The sequence below is a fragment of the Erpetoichthys calabaricus genome, chromosome 1, assembly GCF_900747795.2.
Source record: "Erpetoichthys calabaricus chromosome 1, fErpCal1.3, whole genome shotgun sequence".
Classification (NCBI taxonomy): Eukaryota; Metazoa; Chordata; class Cladistia; order Polypteriformes; family Polypteridae; genus Erpetoichthys; species Erpetoichthys calabaricus.
In genome coordinates, this window is record NC_041394.2 from 332,073,262 (window position 1) to 332,083,557 (window position 10,296).

Below are 10,296 nucleotides of genomic sequence, written 5' to 3' on the forward strand. Positions count from 1 at the left end.
AAAATGGGTGTATTACCTGCAGGGCTCGAGCAATGCCTCCAGCGTCTGAAGTTTCTCCAGCTCCACATTTGCTGGCATGGCCACGTTAGTTTTGTGTAGGGCTAGTACATCTAGTGGTTGTTAGTTTCTTCGCACACGCGTCACCATCTCCAGAGTGGAGTTCCATCTAGTTGGCACTTATGTACGAGGGTCTCAGTCTTCAGTCCATGCGTGACTTGCTGTTTTTGAAGTTCTACAGTATTGATGGAATGTGCTTGAAATGTCCAACCACCTTTTTGTCATCTGGAAACTGCACTGTCAAATGCACTATTCTACAGAGACACTGTGACAGAACGTTGAATACTGTGTGCGATGGATGGCAAGTGTTCAAAAGGCAGCTGTCTTGTCGCTGAAATTAAATTCTGTTCACTATCTGCTAAGTGTGCTTACTTTATTCTCAACATTCCACTGCTTTGCTACATCCAAATGTTCTCAGCATGTTTCAGCATGACGTCTCTCCGATGTTTTCATGACTCAAAGCAATTGAAGGCAGTTTCCACTCTCCATCAATATAATGGGCTGTAAACCCGATGTAGCTATGATTTCCAAGTGATATCCAAGGTCTCCAGTCTCCGTGAACTCCAGCTCCTTAGCTAGTTTTGCCCTCTTTGATTCATACAGCTCATGTATTCTTGCTACGACTGTGGCTGTCGAGGGTAATTCATAAGCTGGGTCGCTGGGCCTGTACACTGGTACTCTGAGTGCTGTGCACAGTGGAGGCAGGACCTCTGTGTTTTTCCCAGTTGGTTCTGGGTTTCGTCAGGGGTGTATTTTTGCTCCTACTCTGTTCAATGCTTGTATGGACTGGGTGTTGGGCAAGGTTGTGGGGTCCAGCAGCTGTGGGGCATCTGTTGGTGAAGAAAGATTCACTGATCTTGACTTTGCTGACGATGCTGTGATCTTCGCGGAGTCAATGGAGGCTCTGATCAGGACACTCGAGGGACTGAGTGAGGAGTCGGAGTGTCTGGGCTTGCGAGTGTCCTGGATAAAAACCAACATCCAGGCCTTTAATGACCTCTTGGGCATGGCCATCAGCAGTGTGTCTGCGGAGAGAGTGTCGACCTCATTAAGAGGTTTACTTACCTTGGCAGTGACATTCATATCTCTGGTGACTCTTCCTATGAAGTCCGTAGACGGATTGGGAGAGCATGGGGGGTCATGAGGTTGCTGGAAAGGGGTGTCTGGCGCTCCTGATATCTATGCAAAAGGACGAAGGTCCAAGTCTTTAGAATCCTTGTGCTTCCTGTCTTGCTATATGGTTGTGAGACATGGACGTTATCCAGTGACCTGAGATGAAGGCTGGACTCCTTTGGTACAGTGTCTCTCCGAAAAATCCTTGGGTACTGTTGCTTTGACTTTGTGTCAAATGAGTGGTTGCTCATGGAGTACCGAATGAGGCACGTTACCTGCATTGTGAGGGAGCGTCAGTTACGGCACTACAACCATGTGACGCGTTTTCCCGAGGGTCATCCGGCTCATAAGATCCTCATTGTTGGGGACCCGAGTGGCTGGACCAGGCCAAGGGGTTGCCCACGTAACACCTGGCTTCAGCAGATAGAGGGCCATTTCCAGAGGGTGGGATTGGACCACGTGTCTGCCTCGGGGGTTGCAAACCGGGATCCTGAGTTGTTTCGCAGTGTAGTGGGTGCGGCAACGCACTGTACCAGTGCATGCTCCCCAACTTGACTTGACTTGGTCGCTGAATGCGATCCGAATTATGTCGTGCAGACCTTTGTCCACCACTATGTAAATCAGCCTGCATGCTGCGGCTATCCATTTAGCAATTACTACCGTTAATTTGCGGGAGGTTGATGCATCCATTGGTTTCCACCCAACACTGTTGAGCATGATCTGTCGCATATTACCCGGGGGAATGCTGTTAAGTGTAAAATGTATGCTTGGCTTGCATGTGATATTGTACTCCTAACTGAACTTGGCTTGACAGTAATTGCACACAACCTTAGTTTTATCGATTGTTTTGAAAATAAACTTCCCATATTAGGGACGTTTTCCATTGTTCAGCAGTTAGGAATATGGAGTGACTTCTACGACAAATAACTTGAAGGCTAGAGTGGCACGCATTCAGTTTGCAGGCTCAGCTCGAACTACGGGAATTTCGTAGGGTCCATCAGAACCTGCGCTATATGTGTGTGTATAAAACAGTGGCGGTTTGTAATGCTGCCCTCAAAATATTTTAAAATCTCTAAATTGATTAGGTAATGCAAAATAATTATGTAATAAATTTATTTATTTGCACAACGGTGTCAGCGCATGTCAATGTCCATTAAAAATTGGTTTATCTTTTTGCTTGTTTCAATTCTGTGTGAATACCCGTATTTTCAGAGTGAAGGATGTGAGAGAGTGTGTAGGTGTTTGTATCTGCAAACCGCAATAAAGTTCGAAGTGCAGCGCAGTCTTTTTATATGAATGACTTAAGGCGTTCGACTGCTTAATGTTAATAACACATGCGGGGAAAAAGATCGCCAATCAGTCCCCAATCGCGTTTGAAATTAACATGAAATACTAAGGTTAATTAGGATAAGAAGATAATAAAATTAGAATCACAAATTAAAACATCAGCAAAAGCGTAAGATCATCTCAGGCAGTACCTTCACAGTTCTTATGTGGAATACAGGGCAAGCAATTGGGTTTTAAATCTCTCGTTAAATAAAACCAAACTTATTTGCTTTGCGAAAGAGAAGAATAAAGACTAAACTTTAAATTATTCAGATGATGTCCTCAAGAAGTTTAATTTCGAAGATCTATGAGCGTCCGCATATTGCAAACTAACATGACAGATTTGCGTAAATAAAATAATTGCCACATGTAATTAAGTTGAACGTAGTCAAGTGTGTTTTGTGGTACTAGGGTGCCCTAAAGTGTTTATTGAATATTTATGTTGCTTCGATTTAGTCTAATTTTGATCACACTGGTCAACAAGCATTTCACTACTGGGATTCTTTCACCTGTACTTTAACAAATTTCCCTTGCTGACTGCAAATCTGAAAACCGTTTTCGTCTCATGTCCCGTTTTTTAGTTATGATGTTCCAGGTCTTGGACAACTACTGGACATGCAGTAAAGGAGGATTTAGATAAATACTTATTCCACTAGTGATGCCACTGAGATAAACGAATTTGCCCCGTTACTAACAGATATGAGTTGTTTACCTTGTCATTATTAATTTTATTTAAGAAAATATAAATTTTTATTTAGATGAAAAAAAAATATTTGTTACTGATTACCAAATCTTATATGATTCTGTAGCATAACTAGTTGATTACGCAGTGGCTTCGCTCACTGAGTGTAGGGAAAAAAATAAGTCTGTAAGTTATTAAACAGTAAAACATTAACATTTAAGAAGTGAAGATATATTGCGGACAACTGGAGTGGTTTCAGGTAAACTACATTTTAAAGGCGCTATAACACAACGGGAAAGTAGTACTAATGGCAGCTAAAATGTATTTGGATCACCTCTCGGTAGTAGATCCCTTGTGAAAGGTGTTACACGACCGCTGCTGGTATAAAAATTACATTTTCTATGTGATCGTCCAAATTTCTGCCTGACAACCTTGCACTACGTGCCTGTGATTTACTTCTTAAAATAATTCATCACAAAAGGAACGTTGAATGTTGCGGGGTTTTAGTGACCCGAACTCACTTTAAGGGACAGTCAGTAAGTAGTAGTGCAGGGTAATTTACAAACAGAGTCCTGCTTCGATGGCGGCGACTACACCCATTCGCAAAGATTTCCACTCTCCAAGGAGCCGACGGGTCACTTGAAGTGTCACAAACATTACGAGAAGAGAGGACACTGCCCGAAACTGCGAAGGCCTCGACCCCGCGGTGCAGCCCGACATTCCATGCCTCCCAGCGTCCACTTTGTTCTCACGCACATTGTTTACAGCTCGCCGCATTTAAAAAGTAGAAAGACGTAAAGCTGTTTTCCTCCTCTCTTCTACTATCAAGTACTGCCAACTAAAAAAAAGTTACAATGTGGTAGTTTCCGCGACAGTCACGTGGACGAATAAATAAAACCTCTCTGTCAGATTGCGCCTGGTGGCAGACGGCTCAGCACTGTAGTCCAGACAGGAGGGCTGGGAGAGGACGACGCGGGGTGCACATCTATGGGATAGATCGGTGTGTTTGTGTTTACTTCTTTTCAATATCAGTAAAATAACGCTCACACAAATAATAACAATTCGTAAAGACAATATAAAAATGGCGTCCACAAACAAAGTGATTAGTTTCTGTATTATAATATGTTCTGTGGTCATACGTAATTTCCATATCGCGTGGTCATACGTAATTTCCGTTTCAAACACGAAAATAATTTTATATATATAGATGACACAAGTCCTACATGATGCTGCAGTAGGTAGTCGGTTTTACTGTTTCCTTAACATAACATTTGGGCATTTCGTCCGTTAGATTCACCATTACTTTGAAAATGTTGTCAAGGAGATGGACAGAAACGGCGATGCATTTCTGCATTTAAGAAATAAGTTTGGTCTCGAGAAAAGTGAAGCCAAAATTAAGGAAGATGTTTTTGTTGGTGGTGAAATCCGTGAACTGATGCTTGACGAGGAGTTCAAAATGAAACAAGCCAACTGAAGGAGCAGCATGGGAAGTATTTGTGCATGTTGTCCAGAATTCACAGTGCAGAGAATAATGCTGAGCTTGTGGAGAACCTTTTTTTAAAGCATATCAGCTCATGGGAGCCAGAAAGTCACTGAAGATACATACATTCTCATCTTGACCTTATTCCTCCAAATCTGAGCAATAAGCATGGGCAAAGATTTCATCAAGATATAAAGGTGATGGAAAACAGAAATCGGGGAGAATTCACTCCGATGGGTGACTACTGTTGGCTCTTGTAAAGATAGACGGCTGTGCAGTACAAGCGCAAAAGCACGCTGACCTCACTTTTATATTGAGGTAAACTGACATAAACATGTTTTAACGAGTCTCTGGTATCGTCTTCTGGTTTGTTTTAAAAATAAAACATATCAAACCAATTTTGGTGGGAAACTCCAGATATTGTGTTGATATATTATATCGATATTCGAAAATGTCAAGGAGGTGTATCTCAAAAACCTGACATGCAAACTTAATTCCGCTTTCATATAAAAAGTCAGCGTAAAAAACTTAATAAAGAACTGGTCTTAAATTCCCGTTGGCAAACAAAGTATACATTTTTTGTAGACCAGTGTTATGGATTAAGGTTTTGCATCAAATTCATTTTTTAAAAAGTTTGGCATTCTGTAGACATAATATCTAAGGGTCTGTTATGGTAAAATCAAATCAACCTTGCAAAGTGGAGATAGGACAATCATCCTTCCATTTACATTGAGTTAATGTCTTATTGTTTAAAAGGTCATAAAGTAAATCTCCCTGTAAAAACAGTTAGTGGAAGGCAACTGGGAGCACCTTAAGTGAAGCAGGCACAGTTTTGGGTGGATTGGTTCAAACAATGCCAAGACGATGATGAATATTTCTTTGAGTCCAACAGTGGCTGTGATTGTGACTGCTCCACAGTTATGTCATAATATGGAAGTGGACCTCGGATAACATAAAGAAATCTTCATTTTTTGCCTATTTATGTAATAGTGAATCACTTTGTAGTGTAAAAGTGTCCAAGAAAGGCACTTTAACCTCTCAGGTTCTATTTTTATATTGGTGCACAATACCTATTCAACATTCACTGGGCACAGATAAGCTCAAATACAAAGCAAGAATAATGTCAACATTGGCCAAGGTAACCGACCTCAAGTTCAATATCTTATCAGGGGCTAGAAAGCCACTCAAATCATGAGATATTACTGCCAGGATTCACTTTAAAGCAATTTAAGAATAATATGTCTCTAATGATCAGTCTAATGCTGTAGTCAGATGGCCTGGGAGGACAGAAAAAAATAAAATCTCCAGGAGTTGTGATGTACTGTAAGGGAAAAACACAAAATCTGCAGGAGCCCAAAGGCCAGAGGAATGCCCAGCCAATTCTGCACATTCTACTTAGCATTAATGTGTGTAAGAAGTTCCTGTTGTTTTTATAAGCTTCATCTTGGAAGAGTATATAAATATATCCTTTGGTGAACATTGACCTGCAGGGTTCACTCTCTCTGTCCAATGTAATCTCACTTCGGCGCATTGTTCAGCAGTAGTGCAATCCTGCGGTGCAGCGTCCATGTTCATTTGACTTTAATGAGCCTAATGGCCGAGGGTATCCATCAATAAGGGCGCGCACATAAAGGCGACCTTCAAAAGGGCGACCTCAATTGGGCGCGGCGAATAAAAGCGCACATAAAGGCGATCCTCAAAAGAACGACCTCAATTGAGCGCCGAATAACTGCACGCATAAATAAAGGAGTGCTTCAAAAGGGTGACGTCAATTGGGCGCAGCAAATAAAGGCAAACACAACAAAATTATTACAGAAAATTTATTAGATAAAGGCAATGATTGAACGTATAAAAAGGTGAAAGCAAGAATATTAAAATATCCAATTAATTAATGCATGAACTTCTAACGAACTATTTCTAAAGCTCTCTATATTTCGTTGTTTTCAAAATTACAGAAAATTAGATTAAGGCAATGACTGAATGTATAAAAAGGTGAAAGCAAGTTACACTTGAAGCTGTAGATTATGTGCAATGCCACGTAGATATTCGAGATGCGGTCTATTAGCATAATCAAGGACAATTAATTTAATTGATTCGGCGCTCAATTGAGGTCGTCCTTTTGAAGCTCACCTTTATTTATGCGCGCCTTTATTCGGCGCTCAATTGAGGTCGCCCTTTTGAAGGTCGCCTTTTTGTGCACGCCCTTATTGAATAGAACCATGGCCGAGTGCTGAGCTCTACATGTCTGAACTACTCATAAGCCAACTTAACTGTGTTGTGTTCTGTCAGCTTCAATCTGTAATTTTCAAATTGCCTTTGTTTTAATTTTCCCTATCCTGTATATATGTAATGGATTTATCTTCAGACAAATATGCAAATTGCTGCACTGCTACAGCAGTGAAAACCCCATTAAATAACAATTTTGTTTGTGAAAAATAAACACACGGAAACAATTCAAGTGTCATTCACGTCGTCAATAAATGCAGTGGTATGAGGGAGCTTCTTTCTCTTCTGTGATTGAAAGACACCATCCTTGTCAGATTGTCCTTTTATACATAACCCCCAGCCTGGAATTAGTATGGTGTAGATCACTTTGTGGGCAGCTGCGCTAGGCCTCCAGTCCAGGGGACCTCTCAGTCCCCTTGTAAAAGTAGGAGACATTGTTAGAGACATCACCCCATCCTGCCTTGGAATGTATCGATGGGCTTAGCGGAACCGGAAGAAGAAAGACGTACGAGACTACAACATGAAGCTGAAAGAGAAAGTGACTCCATCGCCAAAGTGAAACCGCTGAGCAAAGTCAAATGAGAGAGAAGCTTGCTTAGCCGCTGATAGACAAGGAGGGCGAGCACGTCAGCAAAACGAAACCGCAGACTCTGCATTTCAAATTTTTTTCTGAAGATTTGAAAAGTTCCTAGGAGCCCTGGCTTTTTACAGCATGGACTTACACAGCTAATATATATATAAATATATATATGATCGAGGACAAACACACAGACTCTTCCAGCTCTTATTATAACAAACGGTAAGCTAACTATGAATACAGAAAGGGCAAATCTTTGTGTGTGTGTGTTATTATTTGCTAGAAAATCAATTCCTGAGAGTTTAAAATACCTAGGTTTTTAATCCTGCTTTTAAGGTTATTTTATGTAAGTGTTCACTTCTCCAAACCATGCATCAAAAAGTTGAGAACGCAGTGGTGGCTAAACTTGCAGCAACAGTTACCTTGATAACAAAGGTCTTTCTTTTACTAGCATTTTATAGCACCTTGAACTATAAGCATTCAAAATGTCCACAAAGAGTAATCACAGAAGCAATTCAATGCTGTGCTAAGTAATGTTATTTATTTCATAAAATAGAAAGTAAATGTTAATAAATACAAACAAGAAAACCTTTTTGCATACTACCTGACAATAGACTTGGGATGTTGTGATTCAGATGGCTTGTTATTCCCGCCAGCATTTGAATGTTAAGAAGGACAATTAATGATGACACTCGCCTTGAGCAATGTTACAGACATGTCCAAAATATTGTGTTTAGTTTGACATCATTTTGAAAATAAGTGGAATTTCTGAAATTCTCTGAAAATTATTTCCAGCATCATGATACTGACATTCATAGCTGACCTAATGATGTAGTAACTGTACAAGTTTATATAATTCAAAGTGTCCAAATCAAGGTGTGCAAAGCTTAAAGAGATCCACCCAAGGAGACTCAAATGTTTAATTGTTGCAGAGATTTATTGCACAGGCTCTATATAATTGTGTAATGGTATTCTAATGAAGATATAAGAATTTCGAAACCCGGTGTACACTGTTGAGGTGTGATTCTGATCTGGCTAAATGGGTTTAAGATACTGATAATATTTGTACTGGTGGGTTTCTCTTGACTGACGTGGTTTTAATCTAATCTTAGGAGTTTAATTCATTGCTGACTTATAGATACAGTATAGGTTTTAAAATAAAAATGAAATTTACAAAAAGAGAGAAGGGTAATACTAAGTGTGTATTTGAATATTTCTGATGGTTGTAGTGATAGCAGCAGAGGCCCTAAAGCACTAGGAGCTCCTACTGCACTTGGACTGAAGAGACCTCATTCTGTTCAAACCTCCCTTCAAACTAATATGGAGTAGCCCTTTACAATTCCATGACTTACTATGCAGACAGGTTTCCTGTTACTTGAAAACAATTTACACTCTTTTAAGTGGATTTGTATGTGCAATAAACAATGATAGTATTAAATATTCTATTTGAAAGAATCCAGTAAACCACAATTCCTTCATTTGGAGACTGGATAACCCCATTTGCCTGACTTCAGTTTGAACTCAGTTATTTTCGTGAAAGAACCAAGTAACTCTTATTTCCTGATAAACAATATGACATTGTGCTTTGAGATTTTTCCACTTGATTTGCAAACTTTTATTAACCTTGCATTTAAATGCCACATCCAAACCTTCAAAAGAGAAGACTGCTTGCAGAATTAATGTCACTGATGAAGACATATCCACAGCCCTGAGACATCATGGGCTTCATTCCTTTACCACTATGGTCACTGAGAAGAAATGACCCTAAACCTACCCGTATACCAATTATGAGCAAAAAGGCGAGGATTGAGAACTACATCTCATATGGATCATGAAACAGACCCTTACACCCTCCATAACTAGATCCTTTGAGAGAAGATTTTTACTTAATGTTGCCATTTGACAAGGAAAAACTGACACAGAACGTCTCATATACTTCCTTTACAGTAAACAGAATGGCAGTTTCTGGCACCCAACATACAAACTGCCTGAAGTGAGCAGGATACGCCATCTTAATGAACTTTCACCATACCAGGTCACTCAGTTGTGACTGCCTTTAACACTCAGACCACTAAAGGGTTCACCTTAGAAATAAGCCAACATGTTTAGATCAGCGAGTCCCAAACTTCATCCTAAACACCCAGGATTTTGTTCCAATGTTCCTATTTTAAATTGGACTCCTAGCCTAAACTATCCATCATCCAACCTGCTATATCCTAACTACAGGGTCACGGGGGTCTGCTGGAACCAGTCCCAGCCAACACAGGGCGCAAGTCAGGAAGCAAACCCTGGGCAGGGCACTAGCCCACCGCAGAGTGCGCACACACACACACACACCCACAACCCAAGCACACACTAGGGACAAGTTAGAATCGCCAATGTACCTAACCTGCATGTCTTTGGACTGTGGGAGGAAACCCACGCAGACACCAGGAGAACATGCAAACTCCACACAGGGAGGACCCGGGAAGCGAACCCGAGTCTCCTAACTGTGAGTCAGCAGCGCTACCCACTGCGCCACCGTGCCGCCCTAGCCTAAACTAGCCACATGCTTTTTTCCCTCCCAGTTTGTGGTGGGTGTAGGTATGTTTAGACTTTACCTAATTACAGGTTTTTTTCTACAGTATATTGGTATTACTTACTTTGAAGGTAGCTGGATATTTAAGGAGGTCTCACTATCCATGTTTTACTTTAACTTCTGCTAGTATGTCATGTGCACCGGCTTATTTATTTAAATCTAAAACCTCCTACATTGCATGGATCAGTGTCACCTAATGAGGACACAACTTGTGCATGTTCTGCAATGAAGACACATATGGTTTGTAGTTTACATCA